General features: G+C 36.0%; 1 protein-coding gene across 6 annotated transcripts in view; it reads right to left on the bottom strand.

Moving 5' to 3' along the window:
- TMEM117 (transmembrane protein 117) overlaps positions 1-26,177 on the bottom strand; it is a 585,676-nt gene that overhangs the window by 417,900 nt on the left and 141,599 nt on the right. The window lies entirely within an intron of this gene.

The raw sequence follows: 26,177 nt of genomic DNA, 5'->3' as shown, positions 1-26,177 counted from the left end.
AATAATGTAGCTCAATTCCTTTGTTTAATAAATGAGGCAATGGTAAATGAGAAAAATACTAAAAGCACACTTTTAATGTAAAGGATGAGCAGAGAGCAAGAATTCTAAATTTAAAGGGTACCAGAAAGGAAGTTTGGGTTCAGAGTCCAGTAAGAACACTTTGGGTTTCAGATAGCTTTTCCCGCCTTATAAATACTCTTGAGTTTTGTATTTGGGTGCATTTAAGTTACTTCAAAAGAGTTCGATCTCATTGAATCTATCTTTTAAGCTTTGTAAGGAAAGACCAGAGAAGCCTTCCATCTAGGGCTAATATTGCCCAATTACCATCCTGAATATTCTACCTAATTTATCATAAACTACAAGGTTTTGCCCTTCTTCCTTGTGAGAGGTGGTAAATTGAGTCATGATCCTCAAAAAGACATGTTCAAGTCCTAACTCCTTATTCTGTGGGTGTGAACTCATTTGTAAATGAAATCTTCAAGGATGCTGTTACGATGAGGCCATATTGAAGGAGGGTGGACCTTAATCTGACTAGAGTTCTTATAAGCAAAGTAAACTGAACCAGTATAAACCTCAGGAGGAGATAAAAAGAGGCTGATGGTAGAAGCATACGATGGAAGCAAAGACTCAATGGTAGAAAGCCACCATGAGAATCAAGAGAAAGCATGGCCTGCCAACCTTGATGCTGTACTTCTAACCTCCAAAATGGTGAAATAATAAACTCCTGATGTTTACAACAACCAGCCTCTAGTATATGTCATAGCAGAGCTGGCAAACTAAAACATGGGAATACAAACTATTCCTGGCCCTTAGTGAGCTCCGAGGATTTTTATCCCCTGTTCTGCCTTGGGTGGCTTTTTCTTAATGTACATGCTGCTCAGTACTTATCTGGAGACTCAAAGAGACTCTACAGATCTTTGCAGTGCTTCCTCTCAAGCCCTCTCTCCTCTCTGGTGCGCTTCCCTGTGAAGATGAATTGCCTTGGCTTCCCCACACACCCAATGTCTCTTCAACTCTGAGATACCACCAAGATCTGACTAGTGTACCCTCTTCCTACACTGAAGCCTGGAAACTCATCAAGAAGCTGGCACAACTGTAGAGCTTACCTTATCTTAAAATATAAAAGGAAGATCTTAAATCTGAGAGAAAAGACATTATTTCAAGGAACAAAATTATGCTGACAGAAAAGTTCTCAACAGTAGCAATGGATGCCATAAGAAAGTGCTTCAAAGGAAGCAACTATCAATCCAGAATCACATATCTTGCAAAATTATCTATCATAATGAAGTTAGCTATTTGAAGGCATCAAGGAGCAAAAAAGGCAGAAAAATATATACTTAGATTATCCCCTTTTCATTGCTGCTTCCCTGCATGGGGCATTTGCTGATTCACAGTGTGGAGCACAGGGACCAAATGGAAAACTTATGGCATAGTGTTGGAGGCAGTGTCTAGTCTCATTGGGTCAGAGGAAGAAAAATTGAAGTTCAGAGCTACCAATACAGGCAAGACATGGGGGACCAAGATACAAGAAAAAGGAAAACTCAGAAAGCAATCCCAAAATTCTAACACAATTCCTATAGACCACTCACTGACACCTAAGCTGTTCAGGGGAGAGGTAAGACCTGCAAAAGCCCAGCAGGGAATAGCTAACAAGAATAAAAAAATCTAAGCATAGATATTAGCAGTCTCACAATGCTGAAGAAATAAAAATTGGAATTTAGAGAGCACCAAAATGAAAGAAACCTGGAGAAAAGTCCAGGCTTTCAGCTGTGATACATGAAAGGCTATGCCATACTGTAAGGACAAACTAGAAACAGACAAACCCAAACAAAGCCTAAATCCACAATGGAATGACAATGTCAAAGTGCTGAAGGAAAATAACTGCAAACCTAGAATTCAATACCTTGCAAGAATGTCCTCAGAAACAAAGGTAAAATGAAAACATTCTCAGAAGAACAAAATAAAAGTATTCAGGATCCTCATTTAAAAACTGCTTAAGGGAGTTCTTTGGGCAAAAAATCCAAAGATCTCAAGTGGAACATGTTAATAAAAAAGGAATGATCAAGGGCGGGCCGCGGTGGCTCAGCGGGCAAAGTGCTTGCCTGCTATGCCGGAGGACCTCGGTTCGATTCCCGGCCCGAGCCCATGTAACAAAAACGGAGAAACAAAATACAATAAAACAAGAAAATGTTTCCCTTTCTTCCTCCTTTCCTTCCTTCTATCCTTCCTTCCTTCTCTCTGTCTTTCCTTTAAAAAAAAAAAAAAAAAAAAAAAAAGGAATGATCAATTGCATAAATTTAAAATGAATGTTGACCGTTTAAAACAGCAATATTGACTTCCACTTTGGCCAAGATAGAGCACAGGGAGCAGATTTAACTTTCCATCTGAACCAACAAAAAAATTACACAAAATATATGAAATAATGGCTTTCAAGACACAGAACATCAGGCAAAAAGGACAGTTACCCCTAAGGTAAAGAAAATAAATGAGGTAAGCACTAAGATTGCCCCAGCTTACTCTCTTGAGAGAACCTTCAGGATTCAGAACACATAAAGGGAAACCAAGTGGAATATCATAGTAACTTTGAGTTGGAGAGGCAGAGCTGAGAGACTGAGAAGGCAGCTGGGAGTTAGCAAGACAGAGCATTGAAGGAGACAGAATTCTGGAGATCTTCAGAGAATTCCCTTGCATTATTCAGCACATCTCCATTAGGTAACTACCTGAGGCCTGAAAAAACTACACCCAAAAAGATTAGAGGGAACAGAGCTTGGTGTTCACACAGGGCGGGAAATAGTTCCAGTTCCCAGCAGTCAGACTGGGAAACCACATAATACCCACGGCATTGGATAGAGTACTCTGAAGGGTTGTGGGAATAATTAGACCTAGACTAAACAGGACTCTAGTATTACTGAACAAATATTAAAAGCAAAACATGAAAGGATCTGTTTCCACGTTAATTACATCCCAGAACAAAGCTCCAGAATATTTATAGGAGCAAACAATATCCAGCACCCAACAAGGTAAACTCACAATGTCTGGCATCCAATCAAAATTTACCTGGCATGCAAAGAAGCAAGAAAATAAGGCCTTTAATGAGGAGGAAAATAATCAATAAAAACTGATAACTGACACAGATGTTAGAATTAGCAGGTAAGTACATTAAAACAGTATAATTGAATTCCATATATTTAACAGTTAAGACATGGAAGGCATTAATCAAATCAAACTTGTATAGGTGAAAACTACAATGTGAGAGACACACAAAAAAAATCCAAAGATATGTGTTTGCAAGAGTCATGTTTAAAGATACAGAAAGGTTGGAAGTGATAGGCTGCATAAATATACACCAGGCCAAAAAAAAAAAGCTAGAATACATAGTAACTTCAGACAAGATAGGCTTTAAATAAAAAAAATATAATATTCAGAATAATAAAAATCATTACATAATAATAAATATTAAATATTCCAGGTAAATTTCATGATTTTGAAGTTGTATGTAACAAAAAAATGATTAAAAATATATATGACTAAATCTGATATATAGGAAGAAATTAAGAAATTCCCTAGCATAAAATTTTTAATATCCCTCTCTCACTTATTGATGGGGCATAAAGACAAAAATATTTAACAAAGAAATAGAACATTTGAATAATACAATTAAAACTTCTGATTTAATGAACTTATATTAAACCCTTCATTCAACAATTAGAGAATGCATACTCTCTTCTAACATGCATTGAATGCTTTAAAAATAGACCATGAACTATTCTACAAAAAGAGACCCATTAAAGTTCAAAGATTAGATACCACATAGACCACATCCAAACAAATGTAATGAAATTAGAGAATAATAAGAAAAGGTTAAATAATTTTTTATCTTACACTTCATAAATTTTAACACACTATAACATATTTCTTGCATCAAACAAAAATCCTAATGGAAATTAAGAAATAATTAGAATTGAATGATAATCAAAACATGATACATCAAATATGTATAATGCAAAAAAAATATGTATAATGCAGCAAAAGCAGTACAAAGTGGGAAAATTAGTCTTAAATTGTTTCTATTACAAAAGAAAGGATGACTCTCAATACGCTAAATGCTTACTTTAGAAGTAAGGAAAAGACTTCCCACTACATGGAACATGACATTCAGAGGTGAAAGTCTCCCTAACAACGTGAGACATGACTCCCAGGAATGAGGCTGGCCCTGGCACCATGAGATCAACAATGTCTTCAGGACCAAAAGGGGGAAAAAGATGTAACAAAATTAAGTATCAATGGCTGAGAACAACTAGAGTTGAGAGTCTATTCTGGAGGCTACACTTATGTAAGCTTCAGCTAGACACTGCTGATTGCCCCAACAAACATCACCACTGTTAATCGTAAAGAACACCTAGGGCTCTAACTGAGACTGTACAAAAGCTTCAAGCACTAAGTCTACTTTCCACAAATCCACTACCTCCACAGGGTTCCTAGGCCAGCTTCTCCAAGAGCATCAACAAATTCCATCCCTATCCCATAGCACTGATACCCTTTTTCAACATGAAAAAATTAGAATGAGCATAGCCCAAAGACTCCTATAGATTGTAAGAATGTTCAAAGGAGGAGGAACTATAACAGAGAATGATAGGCTCTAACAAATGAGTATGACTGCTGAATCACTATATTGATATTTCTTTTAGTCTCCAGTGTTTCAGAGCAGCTAGAAAGAAAACCCTGAAATTATGGAATGGTAACCGATACCAAACTTTGAAATCTGTTCTATAACTATCTGTTAAAATTAATTTTAAAAATTATTGCTTTTGTGTGTATTTGTTATATTTCAACAAAAAATGTAAAAAAAAAGTAAAGAACAAGATATAAACTCATTTAAAAAAAGAAAGAAGATATTAACATAGAGTAAAAATTAATTAAATTGAAGTCAAAAATAAAATACAGAAGATCATTAAATGCAAAAATTGATTTTTTAAGTTTTATAAAAGAGACAAATTCTGATTAGACTGATGAGGGAAAAAGAGAGAAGGCACTAAAAAAACATTGAGAATGATAAAGGGACATAACTACAAACACAGCACGGATAAAATATGGACACATTTTTGAAAAAATGTAACTTGCCAAAACTGATTAAAGAAAACCTGAATTACTCTATATCTACTAAAAATATTTGTATTTTTTATAACATTTTATTATGAAGACAATACCACATTAAGAAGGTTTTGTAGATGAGTTCTTTCGAACATCCAAGTAACAATTCCAATCTTTCACAAACTCTTCTTTCTGTCTGTGCAACCAATTTCTGCCCTAAGGCCCAACCACTTAAGCAGGTATGGGTGAGTATCATACCTCTGGTAAGAGCAAATTAATAAGAAAAATTCTTAAAAGAATTCTATTTGAACTGTTTAGAAATAATTAGGAACTTCGTATAAATATATAAATTGATATTTCTGAAGTAAAAAAGTAAAAAGAAAAAACTCTTTGAATGGCAAGATTCAAATCCTTAGTGCTGTAATTACTGTAAACAAACCTGGACATTAGAAAGAAACCATCCCTGGAATTTCCTTACGTCAGCAGAAAACTGTCATATGTTTAATATTATCTTCGCAGTGGTAATAATTAAATCATTATTAATATATAAGTAGTCTTGGGGTAGGAGTAACTGAATAAAATCTAATTACAAAATTTCAGTAAGTAAAATGAAAGATCTTTGAGAGAAGGGAAATTTTCCTGGATTTCGACTTGGGACAAATTAAACAATTGCAGTGTATTTACCAGAACCTGATAGTCAATGTATTTTTAAAATCATTTGTATTTTAAGATATCGTGATTTTTTTCAACCTCTGATAAAAGGAACTTTATGATAAATTTTGAATTGAACAAATGCAATTTTATTCTGCTTGGGTGTGCTCTCCCTAAAAAACTAACTGATAAATTAATTTCATCCCCCAGAGCAGCTAGTAAATATCCAGGAACAGTACAGAACAACTGTGGGACCACGTCAGTGACCAGACACACAGTGTTCACCAGTCTGGACAAGTAGGACCAGCTGCAATCCCACCCAGGATCATGAGTCACCCAAGCCACAGTGGCCATTGTCCCTTCCCCACAGGCTGGTTCCAAGAGGGTAAAGGAAAGAGACTTTACTAGCAGCAAGGGGCTGAGCTCCACCTAGCTCCAATCTGTGGAATTAATTAACAAATTCTGACTACTAAAAATAGGGCCCCAGTTCACCTGAACCTCGAGTAAAAGTTGAGGTTGCTGGTTTTTGCCCCGGAGCAGAAAGGACAGGACTGACAGGAAAAGAAAAAAAAGACAGCACAAAATACTTGAAAGTTCTGGGCCCTGAAGGAAAAGAAGGGGGACATAGGACCTAGAGATACACAGAGAAATATACCAACTTAAGCTCTTGATTGGCAAACCTAAGGGATTGGGGTTCTGCTCTGAAAAGGACTTTTTTTTTTTGTGGCTGTGTTTCTACAGCTTGATACTCTTTGCATACAACTGCAAGGCTTCTTCAGCTCCAACTGCCTGAAGCAAGGACAAAATTAAGTTGTCTGAGAGCTTGTTGGGAGGCTGTGCTATCCCCGGGAGAGGGATGGGGCCCAGCTCAGGTAGAATCCCTCCCTCAAAAAATTCAGACCCCAGGGTCTGGAAAATTGAAGTGATAAAGCCAGCCTTCAACCTCTCCTCTGTCTCAACCACACTCTCAGCAGGGAGAATCTGCTGAAGTTAAAGGTACCACATCACCTTATGCTGGTGGATAAAAAGTTATCCAGCAAGAAAATCTTAGGTAAAAAAATGAAAGCAATCTCCAGAATAAACTAGTTAAGGAAATTAAATGTCTAGATGCCAGCAAAGAGCAGAAAATCATACTAGGAAAACTGAAGATATGGCCCAGTCAAAGGAGCAAACCAACAATTCAAATGAGACACAGAGTTGAAATGATTAACTCAGAATGTTAAAAAAGACATGGAAAACCTTATCAAAAATCAAATCAATGAATTGAAGGAGGATATAAAGAAGGCAAGGGATGAACAAAAAGAAGAAATCAAAAGTCTGAACAAACAAATTACAGAACTTATGGGAATGAAAGCCACCGTAGAAGAGATGAAAAAAACAATGGAAACCTGCAATATTAGATTTTAAGAGGCAGAAGATAGGATTAGTGAACTGGAAGACAGGACATGTGAAATCTCACAAGCAAAAGGAAATATACAGAAAATAATGGAAATATATGAGTAGGGATTTGGAGAATTGAATGACAACATGAAGCACACAAATATATGTGTTGTGGGTGTTCCAGAAGGAGAAGGGAAGGGAAAAGGAGGAGAAAAACAAATGGAGGAAATTATCACTGAAATTTTCCCAACTATTATGAAAGACTTAAAATTACAGATCCAGGAAGTACAGTGTACCCGAAACAGAATAGATCCAAATAGACATACTCCAAGACACTTACTAATCAGAATGTCTCATGTCAAGGAGAAAGAGAGAATTTTGAAATCAGCAAGAGAAAAACAATTCATCACATGCAAGGGAAGCCCAATAAGACTATGTGTAGATTTCTCAGCAGAAACCATAGAGGTAAGAAAACAGTGGTATAATATATTTAAGACACTAAAAGAGAAAAACTGCCAACAAAAATTCTATATCATGCAAAATTGTCCTTCAAAAATGAGGGAGAAATTAAAACATTTTCAGAAGATAAATCACTGAGATGATTTGTGACCTAAGAGACCAGTTCCACAAGAAATACTAAGGGGAGCACTAGAGACAGATAGGAAAAGACAGTAGAGGGAGGTGTGGAGAAGAGTGTAGAAATGAAAACTATCAGTAAAGGTAAAAAGAAGAAAAATTAGGCATGACATATAAAATCCAAAAGGCAAAATGGTAGAAAAAAGTACTGTCTTCACAGTAATAACACTGAATGTTAATGGGTCAAACTCCCTAATCAAAAGACATAGACTGGCAGAATGGATTAAAAAACAGGACCCATCTATATGCTGCCTACAGGAGACACATTTTAGACCCAAGTATAAACATAGGCTGAAAGTGAAAGGTTAGGAAAAGATATTTCATGCAAACAACAATCATAAAAGAGCAGGAGTAGCTATACTAATATCAAACAAATTAGACTTCAAATGTAAAACAATTAAAAGAGACATAGAAGGACACTATGTATTAATAAAAGGAACAATTCAACAAGTGGACATAGCAATTTTAAATATTTATGCACTGAGCCAGAGTACTCCAAAATACATGAGGCAAACACTGAAAAGAGAAACAGAACTATTCATGATAATAGTTGGAGACTTCAATTCCCTGATACCATCAATGGGCAGAACACCTAAACAGAGGATCAGTAAAGAAACAGAGAATTTGAATAATACAATAAATGAACTAGACTTAACAGGTATTTATAGTACATTACAACCCACAATAGCAGGATACACCTTTTTCTCAAGTGTTCATAGATCATTCTCCAGGATAGACCATATACTAAGTCACAAAGCAAGACTCAATAAATTTAAAAAAACTGAAATCCTACAAAACGCTTTCTCAGATCATAAAGGAATGAAGTTGGAAATCAACAATAGGCAGAGGGCCAGAAATTCACAAATATATTGAGGGTCAACAACACAGTTAAACAACCAGTTGGTCAAGGAAGAAGTTACAAGATAAATCAATAAATATCTTGAGGCAAATGAAAATGAAAACACAGCATATCAAAAATTATGGGATGGAGCAAAGGCTGTGCTAAGAAGGAAATTTATTGCCCTAAATGCCTGTATCAAAAAAGGAGAAAGAGCAAAAATCAAGGAATTAACTTTTCACTTGGAAGAACTAGAGGGGAAAAAACAGCAAACTAACCCCAAAGCAAGCAAAAGGAAAGAAATAACAAAGATTAGAGCAGAAATAAATGAAATTGAGAACATGAAAATAATAGAGAAAGTCAACAAAACCAGAAGTTGGTTCTATGAGAAAATCAATAAGATTGATGAACCGTTAGTGAGGTTGACAAAAAAGAAGAGAGAGGATGCAAATAAATAAAATCAGAAATGGAACAGGAGACATAACCACTGACCCCACAGAAATAAAGGAGGTAATGAGAGGATACTATGAACAACTTTATGCTAATAAACTCGACAATGTAGATGAAATGGACAACTTCCTAGAAAGGTATGAACAACCAGCATTGACTTGAGATGAAATAGATGACCTCAACAAGCCAATCACAAGTAAAGAAATTGAATTAGTCATTAAGAAGTTCAAAAAAAAAAAAATCCTGGACAAGATGGTTTCACATGTGAATTCTACCAAACATTCAAGAAAGAATTAGTACCAATTCTGCTCAAATCCTTCAAAAAAAATTGAAGAGGAGAGAAGGCTACCTAACTATTTCTACGAAGCCCACATCACCCTCATACCAAAGCAGACAAAGATACTACAAGAAAAGAAATTTTCTTTTCTTGATTACAGACCAATCTCTCTAGTGAATACAGATGCAAAAATCTTCAATAAAATTCTTGCAAATTGAATACAGCACCACATTAAAAGAAGTATACACCATGATCAAGTAGGATTCATCCCAGGTATGCAAGAATGGCTCAACATAAGAAAATAAATTAATGCAATACACCATATTAACAAATGAAAGCAGGAAAAACATATGATCATCTTGATTGATGCAGAAAAGGCATTTGACAAAATTCAAATTTTGTCTTTCTTGTTGAAAACACTTCAAAGAATAGTAATAGAAGGGAACTTCCTCAACATGATAATGGGAATACATGAAAAACCCACAGCTAACATCATCCTCAATTGGGTAAAATTGAAATCTTTCCCCCTAAGATCAGGAACAAGACAAGGATGTCCACTATCACCACTGTTATTCAACATTGTGTTGGATGTTCTAGCCAGAGCAATTAGACAAGGGAAAGAAATACAAGGCATCTAATTGGAAAGGAAGAAGTAAAACTCTCACTGTTTGTAGATGATATGATACTATACGTCAAAAACCCTGAAAAATCCACAGCAAAACTACTAGACTAATAAATGAGTACAGCAAAGTGGCAGGTTACAAGATCAGCACTCAAAAATCTGTAGTGTTTCTATACACTAGCAATGAACAATCTGAGGGGGAAATCAAGAAAAAAATTCCATTCACAATGGATTGTATTTGCAATTGCAACCAAAAAGATAAAATATTTAGGAATAAATTTAACTAAGGTTACAAAAGATCTATACAAAGAAAACTGCAAGAAATTGCTAAAAGAAATCACAGAAGACCTAAATAAATGGAAGGGCATACCATGTTCATGGATTGGAAGACTAAATAGAGTTAAGATGTCAATTCTACCTAAATCAATTTATAGATTCAATGCAATACCAATTAAAATCCCAAAAACTTACTTTCAGAAATAGAAAAACGAATAACCAAACTTATCTGGAAGGGCAGGGTGCCCCAAATAGCTAAAAATATCCTGAGAAAGAAAAGTGAAGTCAGAGGTCTCGCACTACCTGACTTTAAGGCATACTATGAAGCTACTGTGGTCAAAACATAATGGTACTGGAGTAAAGACAGATATACTGACCAATGCAATTGAACAGAGTGTTCAGATATAGACCCTCTCATCTACAGACAACTGATCTTTGATAAGGCAGTCACTCCAACTCACCTGGGACAGAACAGTCTCTTCAGTAAATGGTGCCTAGAGAATAGGATATCCACATGTAACAGAATGAAAGAGGATCCGTATCTCACACCCTAGACAAAAATTAACTCAAAATGGATCAAAGACCTAAACATTAAATCTAATATCATAAAACTTTTAGAAGAAAATGTAGGGAAATATCTTTAAAGTCTTATAATAGGAAGCAGTTTCCTAGATCTTACACCCAAAGCATGAGCATTAAATAAATAAATAAATAAATGTGAACTCCTCAAAATTAAACACTTTTGCGCTTCAAAGAACTTTGTCAAGAAAGTAAAAAGACAGCCTACACAATGGGAAACAATATTTGGAAATGACATATCAGATAAGGGTCTTGTATCCAGAATATATAAAGAGATAGCTCATTTCAACAAAAAAAAGACAGACAACCCAGTTACAAAATGGGCAAAAGACATGAACAGACACTTCTCAGAAGAGGAAATACAAATGGCCAAAAAGCACATGAAAAGATGCTCAACTTCCCTGGCTATTAGGGAAATGCAAATCAAAACCACAATAAGATAGCATTTCACACCCACCAAAATGGCCATTATCAATAAAACAGAAAACAACAAGTGCTGGAGAAGATGTAGAGAAAGAGGCACACATATCCACTGTTGCTGGGAATGTCAAATGGTATAACCACTATGGAAGGCAGTTTGGCGGTTCCTCAGGAAGCTAAGCATAGAATTGCCATATGATCTGGCAATATCATTGGTAGGTATCTACTCAGAGGACATGAGGGCAAGGATGCAAATGGACATTTGCACATCAATGTTTATAGCAGCATTATTTACAATTACTAAGAGATGGAAACAGTCAAATGTCCATCAACAGATGAGTGGCTAAACAAGCTGTGGTATATACGTATGATGGAATATTATGCAGCTGTAAAACAGAATAAAGCTATGAAGTATGTAACAACAAGGATGAACCTTGAGGACATTATGCTAAGTGAGATTAGCCAGAAACCAAAGGACAAATACTGTACGGTCTCATTAATATGAACTAACATTGATGAATGAAATTGGAGAATTTCAGTTAAGAATAGAGACTATCAGGAGATCAAAAATAAGGAAGATTTGGGGTAATTGGAGCTGAAGGGATACAGATTGTGCAACAGAACTGATTGTAAAAATTCAGAAATGGATAGCACAATACTACCTAACTGTAATACAATAATGTTAATACACTGAATGAAGCTGAATGTGAGTATGACAGAGGGAGGAGGGCTGGGGGCACAAATGAAATCAGAAAGAAAGATAGATGATAAAGATTGAGATGGTATAATCTAGGAATGTCTAGAGTGTACAATGATAGTGACTAAATGTGCAAATTTAAAAAATGGGTTTTTGTGTGAGGAAGAACAAAGGAATATCAATATTGCACGGTGTTGAAAATAGATGGCAATTCATATTTTAAAACTTTAACATGTGTGAGACTAAAGCAAAAATTGTTTATTTGGTATAAAATTTATACTTTGACTAGTGCATCTACTAATATAACTTATATGGACAGCTTAATTGAACACCATAAGTACACGGAACCTTGAGTAGGACATGAGATTTTGTAGGTTTGTCCAAGGTGATGCCCTTATAAATCCCAGAGAGATTTGAAGAGTAGATAAAAAAGTATTTGCAAAGTCCTCTTGGGAAATGGTGAGAAAGAGGGAAAATCCAACTTCCCCATTTGGAGAAGGCCTGATATTCCCTCAAGCAGTGAGGACAACAAAGTCAATAGGTCGAACCCTCAATGTTGGGGTTCCTTCATATGAAACATATCCCCACAAAAGATAAGCTAAGCCTACTTAAAGTTAGGCCTAAGAATCACCCACAGAGAACTTTAGTGCTCAGATGTGGTCTATCTCTCAGCCAACATGGCAAGTGAACTCACTACCCCCTCCCTCTCTACGTGGGACACGACTCCCAGGAGTGTAAACCTCCCTGGCAATGTGGGACAGAAATGCTAGAATGAGCTGGGACTTAGCATCATGGGATTGAGGAAACCTTCTCTACTGAAAGGGGGAAGAGTGAAATGAGACAAAGTAAAGCATCAGTGGCTGAGAGATTTCAAATAGAGTCAAGAGGTTATCCTGTTAAGTTATTCTTATGCATTATACAGATAACCCCTTTTTAGTTTAAGGTGTATTAGAGGCTGGAGGGAAGTGCCTGAAACTGTAGAGCTGTGTTCCAGTAGCCATGTTTCTTTAAGATGATTGCAAAATGATACAGCTTTTGCAAAGTGACTGTGTTTGTGAAAACCTTGCTCTGATGCTCCTTTTGTCTATGGTATGGACAGATGAGTAAAAATATAGATTAAAAATAAATAATAAGGGGAACAAATGTTAAAATAAATTGGGTAGAGGGAAATACTAGTGTCAATGAGAGGGGGGTATAAGGGGTATGGTATGTATGAGGTTTTTGTTTTTCCTTCTTATTTCTTTTTCTGGAATGATGTAAATGTTCTGAGAAATGATCATGGTGATGAATATACAACTATGTGATGATATTGTGAGCCACTGATTGCATACCAAGTACGGAATGTTCATAGATTAAGAATGCTCGTGTTGTATGTTGATTGGTTTTATTAATAAAAAAAAAAATTTTTAATGCTAGAAGATTTTAAAAAGCAGAGAGATAAAGAATGACTTAAAAACTCCTCATAGAGATGACACATGTAAGACTTTTAAATAAGAAAGTAGCATTTAAATAAACAGAACTCTGAACTAATTTTTTGAAACTGTAACTTAATTTTGTGAAATAATATACTCCTGACATTATTTAGCAGTTGGGAATATTGTTGAGAAAAAATTGAGGTTTTTTCCCAAATATAAATCCCTTAAATATCAAAAAGCAGATTATATTTCAAACTCGGGCTTTCCTGACCTCTGAAGGAAGTGTTGAATTGGACTGAAAGATTTTAGGCATATTATAAAGAAATAATTTGTATGTTCTGAGTATAAAGTATGTAGATGCCTGGCTGTGTTCCAAACCCAAACATAAATTTCTTCCTTCCTCCGTTATTTTATAGTATCTCTGTCTCTTTCCCCTTCATGAAAACTGCTATTGGAAGGAAGTATGCAGATTCAAAAACTTGGTGCATCATATATTTAAAAAAAAGAAGCTTTTGTGTTAAGCCGAGTATTCATATAAAATTAACGCTTAGTTTTCTCCTGTTAAAATAGCATGGGCAAAAAAAATGGATAAAAAAAATGTTTACATACACATTATCCTTTATTTCAGAAAATAAGTCTTCTCACTGTTAAGGGGAAAACCATTACAAATAATTTTTCTTTCATCATTTATAAGTAAGGTGCTATAATAGTTTAACCTATTGCATATGAAGTGTTTGGGGGGTATTAAAGTAGTTAAAAGGCATTTTCTATCCTGTTTCAGGTTAAATTTGTAAAGGTAAAGTATTAATCATATATTTAGAGATTGCATAAATTCCAAAAACTATGAAATCACTGCTTTTCTCAATTATTAAAAGCATATGTGCTCAACTTTATTTTTTCTTAACTAAGAAAGATATTTACTGAAATAATACAAAGATGTTACAAGGATATATTAGATAATGGTCCTAAAAAAATGGCTATTCGTAAGTGCATGGTGTGTGGCTGCTGGAACTAGGAAAATACTCTGCTCAACCAGCCACACATACATCTGCTCTGTCAAGGAAGATGTGCTGAGGTTCAGATTGGTTGGATCTAGGTGAGGCTATACTCAACTTTGAAAGAATGGACAAATATATATGTTATATTTTATCTGTTGAATAACATAACTCTGGTAAATGTATAAAAGTGAAACAGAACAAAACTACTATGGTTTATTAACATAAAATGACTGTCTAATGTTTTTGTTTCTGAAAGAAGTGTCATTTAATAATGTTTATAAAGATTAAAGCTCAGATTGTAAGCGTTAACTATTATTATTAAATTTTGAGATGCTTTATCTTTATATAACCCAATAGTTTCCTGGAATTTTAAGTGTCTGTGTGACACTTAAAACTTGAAACTCAGATCTGGTCCTCCAGCTCCAAAAGTTAGCATGGGTCCATAGAGCCACGGTTAAAAAAAAAAAAAAAAAAACAGAGAAAGATCAAACACCAATTAAAGATGTGATGAAACTGATCTGGTTAAAACTAAGGTAAATCAATATACAAGATAAAGAATAATATTGTATTTTAAAGCTTTAACTCTTGTGTTAGATAAAAGAAAATGTTTATTTTATCCAAAATTTGCACTGCCTAATCTGTCTAGTCAGTTAAACAATGTAATTCACCTTTATTTGATATGAAACCTGGAATAAAGAACAAAATCTTAATGTGTATGCAAGCTAATGTTATGCAATGATGCATTTCAGAGTATTTGGGGCAGAAAATGAAAAAGTGTTTGCAAAGTCCCTTATGAGACTGGGAAAAATAGAAACATTAAACCTCCCCACCAGGGGGAATTACTGACTTTTCTTAAGCAAGAGGGGCTCCCAATTTAATAAGTCAAAGCCTCAATTTTGAGACTTGCCCTTATGAAATTTATTTCTGTGATAGTAAACTGAACCTACTTGGATTAGTGCCTAAGAGGCATCTCCAGAAAATCTCTGCTGCTGCTCAAATGTAGTCTCTCTCTAAGCTAAAATCTGGGCTCCCTACCCCGAATGTGGGACATAATTTCCAGGGGGGTAAGCCTGGCACTGGCAGTATGAAACATAACTGGCCTGGCATCGTGGGACATAACTGGCACTGTGAGAAATAAGTTCTAAGGATAAGCCTGGCCCTGACATCATGAATGAGCTGACCAAAATGGGGGAAAGAAATAGAGTTACAATGGCTAAGAGATTTCAAATTGAGTCGAGAGGTCATTCTGGAGGTTATGCAAGCTTCAGCCAGATACTGCAAACTTCCACAACATGGCAAACCCCAACCAACAGTGTTCTTGTGTTCCTGGAAACCCTGAAAGATATCCTATGCTCTGTAAAATTTTACTTAAGTCTGTTTTCAGAGACTTAATCTCTAGATTGTTTCAATGCCAGAGAAGCTCTGAAACCCAGAGATACTGGACTCCAAGAATAGCAACTGGCTTCATCAGTTCATCCTTTTTCCTCTTGAATCTTATTAACAACGCACTCCTCTGTCAAATTGATGGGAGTAAAACCATGGGTACACTATAATAAAATAAAAATAGCACCTTCTAACCAGTTTTCCTCTCCGAGACTCTTTCACAGCACCAATATTGGAAAACAGACAGCTGAGAATCATGAAGGAGAGGAAACTGACCAGTTTCTGGGTGCAGATATCATTACAAACCCCTAGAAGATTAAAATTTATCTTCAGAAGAAAAGAATATATCCAACTACAATCTAAAAAGTTCCACTCCCCAAACCCTTAGGGTCAATGCCCCTTTGTCAGCAGGAAGTAGCCAAAGCAGCCATTGTCCAGATATCTCCTAAGACTGGGGAATGGTCAAAGGACAGGGAGGAATTGTAACTGAGAAATCAAGATCTAAGGGATGACTGTGATTAGTAAATCATTATATAAAAATTCCTTTCTGCTTTCTGGAATGTTGGAGTAGATAGGGAAATACCTGAGATCTCTGAATTGTAGTCCAGTTGCTGTGATATCTGAAATGAGTGTAAAAAGTCCTTGTCCTGTGCCTTTGTGATTGTAAGAGCTGGTCATTCTCTTTAGAGCAAAGGCCCTGATGTTAATGAAGTTGGCCATTAACTACTACTTCCTTTTGGTTTACACCTTCAGTACTGAACTGATAGCTCTGCCTCCCCTCCTTTCAACTTATGATCTGCTACTGAAATGATGATAAAACTTGTCTCCTTTTCTGCTTTGAACTTAATATCTGTAATGACCTCATCTCCCCTTATTAAAATACTTAAAAACCTTGAATTCCCTAAACTCGGGGAGACAGATTTGGGCTGTTAGACTGTCTGTTCTCCTCCTACACATGTAGTAATAAACTCTTTCTCTCTTTGAAACCTCAGTGTCTCAAGAATTGGTATTGAGTGTGTTGGGCAGAAGAATCCACAGCCTTTTTCCAGTAACAGTCTTAGGGCTCATAATAAAGACATTCCTGATATATAAAGCTGCTAACTCTTGAGCTTTGAAAGGAAACAAGTACCAGCTGTTTCTTTTTTTAAAAAATGGATATTTATTTCAAGGAGCCCTATGAAAAAATCCATGTGGTGAGGAACTCAGGGCTCCAGGCATCAGCTAGCACCAACTTGCCATCAATTTGAGAGAACCATTCTGGAAGTGAATTCTCCAGCCAAGTCACCCAATGGCTTCTGCCCTGGTTGATACTCTGACTGCAACCTTAAGAGAGAGCCCAAGTCAGAACTTCCCAGCCAAGCAGCTCCCAAATTTGTCACCCAGATAAACCATGTGAGGTAATACATGTTTATGATTGTTTCAAGCTACAGAGTTTTGGAAAATTTGGTATACAGCAGTAGATAACTTTATACTCATAGCTAGTCTGTGAACAAATAGAAGCTATTTGAGAATTTGAAGCATGGAAATAACGATCAAAATCTAACATGATACATGATTTTATAAGGGGAGATCTGAGACCAAAAAATAGAAATAAAAGTAAAATTCTCATAGTGTGGCATACATTTTATCTTAATAAATGTTTGATATTATGACATAGAGAAAAAGAAACTTTGTGAAAATAACCTTTATAACATGAAAGCCTTGAAATAATTAAATGATTTCAAAGGGCAACCTTTGTGTAGTAAACCTCATTAAAGGCAATTTCTTTTGATCTCCAAAGATTTACATAAAGTATATTTTTACCACGTTTTGTATCTTTTTGTCAGAATTTACTATAATAAAATAATAGCTGTATTTCACAGGATCAGTGTCTACACAAACTGAATGAATAATAAAGCATTAAAACTTAGACATTTAGGTTGTTTCACCTTTAAGTATGCATTCAGACAATGTTGCTTCCAAGTTTTAATCTACTGAGATTTGTAATTTGTCTCAATACAGAAAGAATAAAGTAAAACAAATGAAGAGCCATACAACTCTCTTTGAATAGCCAGCAAACTGCATTTACAAAAGAAATAAAATTATAAAAACCTATTAAGATGTAGGGTACCATTTTTGCTTAGAAACATCACTTCTTCCTAATCCATTATTTTAATTAATTCTTATTTAAGATATTTATATAATGCTACTTTGTTTCAGGCTTTGTTATAAGCGTTTTTAATAAAACTTACATAACCACGTACTTAGATAACCACTACTATTTACATACATAACCACTTACTTACATAACCACTATTCTAAACTTCCATGGATACAATTTAATATTCAATATTTACATAAGGTAAATTGTTTTCCTATCAACAACTTACACATAGATTCTCTACGAGTTAATCACTGTTGAATATTATAGATTTTTTTACATGAGGGCATGAAAAATCTGTGGTTATAATGTTGGCATACTTCTCAATACTTTTGATTCAAAGAACACACTGTCCTCAATGCAGTTACATAAGTATTCAAAATGTAATTGACTATTTTTATAGTAAACCAACTTGAAATTATAATAAAAAAATTATAGATTTTTACTTAATCAGCTATGCAAGTCATCAACTGCAGAGAGATTAGTTGGAAAATCTTTCTAAATATAATCTCATTTGAATTAGACTCTTGCACAGTTTTAGAAATAGTTATTTATCAGTGCCTGAGGGAAGTAACAAGTTTTGATGAGCTAGTGGTGAAGCATATTGATATTGTAACAGGCTAGATGCTACTGTGCCTTATTATAAACATATAAGATAAAAACAGTAATTCCTATTGCAGGAGCACAACAGGGATTAATGTTGCAATTCTGAAATCACCAGTGTGTAACCAGGTTCCACTCTAATTTGACATCAGAGATGTGAAAAATCACCTTAGACAGTTTTTTAAGACCAGCATCACTTGACATCTCAACTATTCATTTTATTAAATATGCTGAGATGGGACCCACCCCATTTAAGACAGAGATGCTTCATAACTTCATCCTCCTACAAAAGCTTTAAACAACAAGCAAGAACTGGCAGAAACATCTTTTTCAGATCTCCAGAAAAACAGGTAAAGGACTGCAATAACAAGGTGAGTGCAAATCAAGAAAAAGACTGCTTATAAGTGGTAGGATCTCATGGTGCCCTGGCTAAACCTTTCCCCAACCCACACTCACTCATCATGGAGTTGGCCCACACACTCTGGCAGATTCCTGGTCCTTGTTCCAGAGGAAGCTGAGTAACCCTCAGGCATATTCTGGGAGCATGGACATCTAGCCTAATCTGTCTGCTCACAGCCTGAGGGACCTGCCATACTAGAACTTGTCCTGTGTGTAGATGGTAGCTCATCGAACTCTCTTACAGAATTATCTTACAGAGCACAAGCTGTGCTGCATGGGGCAAGGGATTGGTGGCTGTAAGACATTCAATGCTGTGTTCAGGACCATGAGTAAACTTTTTTAGGGAAGAGGGGACATTCAGAACCATGTAAACAGGGGAATTCATAGGGTCACATGTGATAAGACAAGATGCATGCACAGAAAGGATCAGGGAGGCCCCTACACTTTGGTCTTGAACTCTTCTCTAAACTCATTTATAGGTAAATCCTGAAGAAGGTCATTTGCAGGGATCAATCTGCAAAGACTGGGAAAGATGTTTTCTTTTTTATCTTCTTTCATTTCCTTATCTCCTAGCAATCAAGGAAAGCTTTGTCCTAACACTAGCTGGATCCAAGTTTATGGAACAGATTCATCAGAGTCTAAATTCCAGTGAAAACGCATTAAAATATCAAAATGTCAAGGTTTCAACAAAAGTTACAAAACATACAAAGAAACAGGAAGCACTAGCACCAGGCAAAACTTTAAAAGTACAATGCTAAACATGTTCAAACAATTAAAGGAAAACATGGGAAAAAAAAAACTAAAGGAAATCAGAAAAACAAAACATGAACACAAAGATAATATCAATACAGAAGAGAAAATTAGGAAAAAGAGCCAAACAGAGCTGAAGACCACAAAAACAGAAGTTAAAAATTCCCCAGAAATGCTGAAAAGCAGATTAGAGCTGCCAAAAGAAAGAATGAGAGAACTTAAAGATAAGACAATTGAACTCATCAACCTGAGGAACAGAAAGAAGGGGGAAAAAACGAAGAGAAGTGAACCAGTGAGATACAATCAAACATACCAATATATACATTGTGGCAGTCTCAGAAGGCGAAGAAAGAGAGAAAAGGGCAGAGAGAAATAACGGCTGGAAATTTCCCAAACTTTAATAAAAGACATGAATAGTCACATCCAAGATGTTCCACGAACTCCAAGCAGGATACACCCAAAAAGACCAATAATGCAGCATATACAGTCAAATTTCTCAATGCCCAAAACAAAGAAAAAATGCCAAAAGCACAAGAGAGACCAACATGTCACATACAAGGGAGCCTTAATAAGATTAAATGCCAATTTCTTTCCAGAATCAGTGGAAGCAAGAAGGTAGTAGAATGACGTAAAGTATTGAAAACAAAAAACTGCCAACCAAGAATTCTATATCTGACAAACTGTCTTTCAAAAATGAGGCAGAGATTAAACATTCCAGATAAACAAAAATTGAGGTAATCTGTCACCATTAGACCAGTCCAAAAAAGGTGAAAAAGAGATTTCTGCACATTGAAAAGACAATAGATCAAACTATGTGAAGATCTATAGGATAAAAACTTGTGTAAATATAAATGCCAGTACTATTGCACTGGATTATGTGGTTTGTAACTCCATTTTCCTTCCTACAGGATCTAAAAGGCAAATTCATAAAATCTAATGATAAATCAGTGGTCTGGAACTTAAAATGCATCAACACGTAATTTGGGACAAGATCTACATAAGGCAAGGGGCATGGATGTGTGTAAGAAACATAGTTTATGTACAAGATTGATGATAAATTAGAATCAAAGCAAATTAAACTGTTATCGATTTAGAATGTAAAATTTAAGCCTCTTAGTAACTAAGACGAAAATACTGGAGGGAATGCAAGTTCAGAGAGACAGAAATTAGAATAAAAGTTGCCAGGGTAGGAGGAAGAGGAATGCAGAGTTAATGCATAACGTGTTTAGGGTTTCTGTTTGGAGAGATGGGAAAGTTTTAGTAATGGAAGGTGAAGAGGGCACTGCAATATTGTGAATGTGATTAATCCATTGAATGGTATGTTTGAGAATGGTTGAAATGGGAAGGTTTACATTGTATATATGGTCCCACAATAAAAACAAAAAAAAAAAAAAAAAAAAAAAACAGCAACTAAAGAAGCAATGACAATTAAATGTAATACATAACCCTGGATTGGATCTAGCCAAGCAGAAAAAGCCCAAAGGGACATGGAACATACAAAAAATTGGAATACAGACTGGAAGCTTTTTATCGATTAATTGTCTTGAACTTGATAACTGTACTTAAGGTGGTGTTTCAGTTTGCTAAAATTGCTGAAATGGGTTAGCTTATACAATGGGGATTTATTAACTTACAATTTACAGTTCTTAGGCCATGAAAAAGTCCTCATTAAAGCATCAACAGAATGATACCTGGACTCTGAAGAAAGGCTGCCAGCATCTGGGATACCTCTGGCACATGGAGAGGCACAAAGTCTGCTGGTCCTTTGCTCCCAGGTTTCATTGCCTTCAGCTCTAGTTCCAGTAGCTTCCTCTAGGGGTGCTCTTTTAGCTCCTCCAGGGCTTTTCTCTCCAAACTTCTCGGTATCTTTCTCTGAATTCTCTGGGTTTTTTCTGTCTTGTATTTTCATAAAGGACTCCAGGAAAGGATTAAGACCCACCTTCAATAGGGTGGCTTACATCTCAAGTGAAACAACCTAATCAAAAGGTCCCAAGTACAGTAGGTCTGCACCCACAGGAATGGATTAAAAGAACATGGCATTTATGGGGTACCTAACAGCCTCAAGCCAGTACAGGTGGTTATTTAAGTGAATATCCTTGTTCTTAGGAAATGTACATGGCAGTATTAAGTGTTCAAGGATCCTGATGCATACAACCTACATTTAGAGGTTCAGAAAATGGATGGATAGATAGGTGTTTAGATAGATAGACAGATAGAATGATATGACAAATATGGAAAAATGTTAAAATTGGTGGATCTGGGTATCTGGTGGGGGTAGGAGCATGCTGGGTTCTCCATATGGTGCTTGTATAATTTTTTTTTAACTGTTCCATAAGTTTGAAATTATTTCAAATTTTAAAAATACATGTTGGTTATCTAATTTAACCTGTATGGTTAGTCTACCTGAACACCATAATTACATGGAACCTTGACTAGGGTGTGAAATCTAGTTGGTTTGTACAGATTAATGTGATGCCCCAATATATACTAGACTAATATGAGCAGAAAATAAAAAAAACTATTTGTAAAGTCCCCTTGAGGTACTGGGGAGAAACAAGGAAATATTAAATTTCCCCAAAATTCCTGTTATTTTCACAAGCAGCAGGGACAACTAATTCAATAGGCTGAGCCCTTGATCTTGGGGCTTGCCCCTATGAAGCTTATTCCCGCAAAGGAGAAGCTAAGCCTGCTGATAATTATGCCTGAGTTACCCCCCAGAGAACCTCTGTTGTTTCTCAAATGTGCCCTCTCTCTAAACCAACTTGGCCGGTGAACTCGCTGCCCACCCCTGACCTGACTCCCAGGAGTATAAATCTCCTGGGCAATGTGGGAACTGACCCCCAGGGAAGAGCCTGGACCCAATATCATGGGAATAAGAAAGGCTTCTTGACCAAAAGGGGGAAGAGAGAAACTAGACAAAATAAAGTATAAGTGGTTGAGAGATTCCAAACAGAGTTGAGAGGTTATCTTGGAGGTTAGTCTTATGCATCATATAGATATCCCTTTTTAGTTTATGGCATTTTCGAGTGGCTAGATGGAAGTACCTGAAACTGTTGAGTTATGTTCCAATAGTCTTGATTCTTGAAGAAGACTGTATAACCAATAGAGCTTTTACAATGTGACCATGTGACTGTGAAAAACTTGTATTTGATGCTCCTTTTATCTAGGGTGTGGAGGGATGAGTAAAAAAAAATAAGGATAAAAAACAAATAGGGGAAGATAAAGGGTAAAAATTGGGTATTTTGAAATGCTGTGGGTCAATGGCAGGGAGGGGTAAGCTGTAAGGGATGTATAAGTTCTTTTTTCTTTTTTATTCCTCTTTTTGGTGTGATGCAAATGTTCTAAAAATGATCATGGTGAAGAATTCACAACCATGTGACATTGTGAGCCACTGATTGTATAACATGGTTGGACTGTGTGTGTGGATTTTCTCAATAAAAGTATTAAAAAAATACATGTTGGGCTAAATCCACTATAACTGGCCACACCATATTTTCTAACCACCAAGTTATTACAAGAGGGTTTTAACACTGTTAAAAGAAATGTCTCTTGCCTCTTCTAGATTGTTTCTATCCAGGGAGATTACTGTGACCCTCCTAACCTCTCTCCACTTCGAAGAGAGAACTGACGTATTTGATTGATCATTTTGAAAGGAACTCATTTCTTTTTCTTCAGGGAGCTGGTCCCTCCTACAGAGCACTCTAAATTATGTTCTGCTCTGACAAAGGATATATGTCTAGCACAGCACCACCTGGGACTGGGGAAGCCTGTTTAATTCTGAAGTTTAGTATTAGGAACTCCATTTGCCTACAGATAAAAACCACATTCTCAAGGATATAGATTTCAGCACTAAAGGTGATATTTTGTTCACCATAAGCTTTACTCCTGTCTTATTTCTTAGTATACTTAGAACTTGGGCAGGAAGGAAGGGTACTTCTTATTGGATCCCCTAAAGCACTTAAAAATATCAGTGATGAGAACAACCAAACACTCAAACTCTGACTACAAAAAGATACAGTACAACCACCCTGGTACTAACCAGCATATTCTTGGGTCCAACCTTCATAGTCATGCCAACTACCTAGTTTGCCTGAAGTTATACTGAAGGGATTCAAAGAAATCAAGTAACAGAAAAGGCTAACAAACGAACACAATTTCACCAAGAAATCTCAAAGCAAAGGTGACTTTAGGTACCAGGAGACCTGAGAAGGTGATAGAACATAGTAATAAGGTGATAGAATGCCAATGTAAGACCCAAATACACCAAATTCAATGACTTTATGGACTTATTGTAGAGCCTTTGCCTTACAAAATCACATATTTAAATCATAAATATAAATAAACCAAAAACACAAATAAGTGCTAGGTTTTCTTGTATGTTAATTTTAGAGATGATACAATCCTTAATTTTCTTTCACTATCAGGAAAAATACGCTCTATGTTCAAACAATAAGCATATTAGAACTCATAGTCGTTACAGAAAGTTACCTCCCCAATCTCTAACTTCATATCCCTTTCTATTAGAGGAGCCCATTGCATATTCACTGAATTCCAGCACCAAAGAAATGGAGAGACTAGACAGCTTTGAGAGAAACCAAAATTTGTGCAATACATTTGACTCAAAGGTTTAATTCAATAAAAAGAGAAAACTCTGGGGGGGGGGTGCTGGAGGCACAGCACTGGGATTTGTAAACTACGTAAACAGCTATCTCATGATGTTTTGCCTAATACTTGCAGGAAACTGGAATAAAGAGGAAAAATCATATAATAGATAATGGTCACCATGGAAATCAAAGAAGAAAAGTTTTAAAAGAGTATAGTTCACAATATCAAATGGTACAAAGTTTAAAGAAATGAAGACTGAGAAAAGGCTACAAGGATTTGCTGTTTAGATGGCCAACCGAGATTTCAGAGAAAGCATCCTCAGACCCATGGTGAGAATATCAAAGTGGTTTTGAGTGTTGGTTGGGACAGACAGGTGTGGAATTCAGAATAATGTAGGATAATGACCACCGTTCAGAAGGCAAGCAAAGAGCTGAGGACAGACAAGGCCTATCTGATGCATCTGTACCAAGTAAGCATAGGGTTAGTTAAATAAAAAGGAAAGCAAAGTCAAAGAAAAAGTTCAGAGCCAAGTAAACGTTTATCTTGAAAAATAAAAGCAGAAGTAATTTCTAATGAACTAATTAACTACTTCGATAGCTATACAAAACTGTCCAAAATGACTGGCATGGTGAAGTGACCTGTTAAGCAGTGGTTAACTTCAGGCGAAGTTGGCACTGAAAAGCTTTGCTATTAACCTTGTTAAAAACTCGTTGACGAGTTAAAAAAGAAAAGTCAAAAAAGGCATTAAAAAATTCCTGTAAAAGTTCTAAAAATAAAACAAAAAATTATGATTGTTGATGACTTAAAAATAACCACCAATTTTAATCAGACCAAACCAAATGCAGCCTGCAAACACAAAAAGGGCACTGATACTAATCATCAAAAAGAAAGAAAGAAAAAAAGAAAAATATTCTGGGCAAAGACAGAACGCTGTCCCCACATAATGACCATTATCATAGAACTCTGCAGGCAGTTCTACAGCGCCATGTAAGCAATATTTTTGCCAAATAATGTGAGTATGTACGACAGTTATGATCTGTCACAGGCTTTGTCCTTGATGATAAGGAGTGTTCTTGTGGAACAGAGATAGAAACTGAAGGAATGCTCTACCCACTAGAGAATGACTCTAAGATATCCATCTGACAAACCGGTGTGGATGACTCAATGTCATAGACCAAGTAACTGGAATAGAGATCATTCTTTCTACAGAAATCTAAATCAACCTCAACCAGCCAAGGTCTAAAATTACAACATAAGCCTATACAACTAGATGGTAGGTTAAGGAGATCCCTGAAACCACTCACTCCAGCTCCAACATTCTTATGTTTATAAATCGTACGTGGTTTGATTTTACCTGATAAAAATCTAAGAGGAAACCTAAAAGTAAGCATAAATAGAATTGGTTTGAAAATTCAAGTAAGAATTATGAACCTTCCTGGTTATATTTTAGCCCAGGAACTTAAAAAGGAAAATAAGGTAGTTTCTAAAAACTACCAATGATATGCATATGTTTGTGATACGCTTAATGGCTAAGGGTGAGGGTTCATGAGAAGACTACCAAGGCTTGCATCCTGGTTTAGCCACTGCCCATAAGGGTGACCTATGACCAATTATATCACCTCTCCCTGCTTCTGGTTCCTCATTCATCAAATGAGGATAACTGTAACTGTTTCATAGGGTTTGTGTGAGGATTGAGCAGTGATTAATGTAAATCACTTATCAAAGTACCTGATACATGGTGCTTTAATGTCCCAGTTGCTGCAGCTAATATCACACAATGGGTTGGCTTACCAAGAGGAATTTATTGGCTCAGGGTTTCCGAGGTTAGAATGCTTCTTCCTTCACAGGTCAGTATCTTCTGCCTGGGGCTCCTTGACTTTTTTCTCATATGACAAAGCAGCATCTTCTTCCACTTCCAAGTCTCTGACTACTAGCTTCTGACTGCTCCCCATGACTTCCTTTTCCAT

Source organism: Tamandua tetradactyla, chromosome 7, assembly GCF_023851605.1.
Source record: "Tamandua tetradactyla isolate mTamTet1 chromosome 7, mTamTet1.pri, whole genome shotgun sequence".
In the NCBI taxonomy this organism is placed as follows: Eukaryota; Metazoa; Chordata; class Mammalia; order Pilosa; family Myrmecophagidae; genus Tamandua; species Tamandua tetradactyla.
This window is presented reverse-complemented; position numbering and strand designations above follow the sequence as displayed.